The sequence below is a fragment of the Pygoscelis adeliae genome, unplaced genomic scaffold (assembly GCF_000699105.1).
Source record: "Pygoscelis adeliae isolate BGI_AS28 unplaced genomic scaffold, ASM69910v1 Scaffold458, whole genome shotgun sequence".
In the NCBI taxonomy this organism is placed as follows: Eukaryota; Metazoa; Chordata; class Aves; order Sphenisciformes; family Spheniscidae; genus Pygoscelis; species Pygoscelis adeliae.
In genome coordinates, this window is record NW_008825352.1 from 763,985 (window position 1) to 765,589 (window position 1,605).

The window sequence follows — 1,605 nt, forward strand, 5'->3', positions numbered from 1 at the left end:
GCCCCCCCCCCCGACCCCCCGGGCCCCCCATCCCCGACCCCCCGCGGCTCCCATCCCCGAACCACCGCGGCTCCCATCCCCGGACCGCCGCTCACTGAGGTTTATCTCCGAGCCCCTCAGCTTCTGGGCGCAAGTGGCGACCCACCGGTTCAGGGCGCGTGTCCCAGGGCGGGGGTCGTGCCCGCGAGCCCCTCGCAGGCAGCCCGGTCCGACGGTGGGTCCCCAGTGCCATTGCGCAGCACTGCGCGAAATAAATACGTGAGTCGCCCGACTTTAGAAACTCGTTGGAAACGCGATGCTTGCGGAGGCGGCCGGCTGCGTGCCCAGCCCTGACCCTGGCTGGGGGACACGAGGGTCTCACGGGGCAGCGGGCTGGCGCCGGGGCGGCCGTGCCCATCGTCTCGCGTCAGCCTGCGTTCGTCACCTCGTGGTGCCATCCCGCCTCTCCTCCGAGGTCTTGCCCCAGCTCGTCCCGCGCTCGATCCCGGCTGCAGGGGTGGGAATCACCTGCTGTCGCCCCCGGCCGTTGGGTGTTGCCTTTACTTCTTCCCGCATCGCTGCCCTTTCGGCAGAGCTCAGGCCTTCCTTTGAGAGCGTCCCAGGCGAAGGTCTGTCCCCAGCTCGTCCCGCGCTCGATCCCGGCTGCAGGGGTGGGAATCACCTGCTGTCGCCCCCGGCCGTTGGGTGTTGCCTTTACTTCTTCCCGCATCGCTGCCCTTTCGGCAGAGCTCAGGCCTTCCTTTGAGAGCGTCCCAGGCGAAGGTCTGCGGGCGTCTGCTGGCATGGCCGTGCCCCCTCTAGTGTTGCCTGCACACGTTCCCTGCGCGTCTTCTCGCTCTGGCTGCGTTGGTCTGGGTGCTCTCTGCTGCTCTGGTCCACGGCTTTGCCTGGGAAGGGCTGCGTCCTCTCCAAGCACTGCCGGGGAGCTCAGCTCGTGGAGAAGATCTGAAGCATCCCCTCAGGGGACAGCCCAGCGCAGGGCTGGGAGCGCTAATCCAAGCCGGAGGGCGAATTTTGGGTGGGAGATGCGGTTACAGCGAGCCTGTGAGGGGAGCAGCCAGCCGCTCGTGGCAGCTGGTGACGTGGGGATGGAGCTGCTCTGCTCGGGCTTCGGCAGGGGATGCGAGAGAGACGTGGAGCAGGAACTGTGCGCCTTAAACGCGGAGGGCGTACCCGGGCAGCAGAGAAAAACGGCCCTTGGGATGGGGTGAGCGTTTGTTCAGGTGCAAAGCCAACGCATCCAGCCCCTTCTGTTCAACACGTTTCTCTCTTGCTCGTTTTCTCTCTTCTTCGTGGGAACAGTTTCGTAGGGGTGGGTCATGGCGGATGCGCTGCCCTGTCCTCGCAGCTCTAGCCACAGGGATGCTGCAGTAACTGCCCCTTCACTGCTGTGCGGGATGATGCTCCTTATCCAAGCAGCTCTGCTCCAACTTGTCGTGCCTCAGGATTACAGTTTCGTGCTCGGCTTATGCCAACCAAAGTCTGATTTTGGTTCAGTTCAGCTGATCGAGCTGGAGACCCGCTTTGGGAAGGGTACAAGGAGGAGAAAGGCAGGGGCCAACCCCTTCTGCAGAGACATGGATTTAGATCAGCTTAAACCCGTCA

At 64.4% G+C, this 1,605-nt stretch overlaps 1 protein-coding gene across 1 annotated transcript in view; it reads left to right on the forward strand.

Moving 5' to 3' along the window:
* Positions 1-1,605, forward strand: part of HYDIN (HYDIN, axonemal central pair apparatus protein) — a 155,189-nt gene that overhangs the window by 153,493 nt on the left and 91 nt on the right. The gene's annotated exons all lie outside the window — the stretch shown is intronic.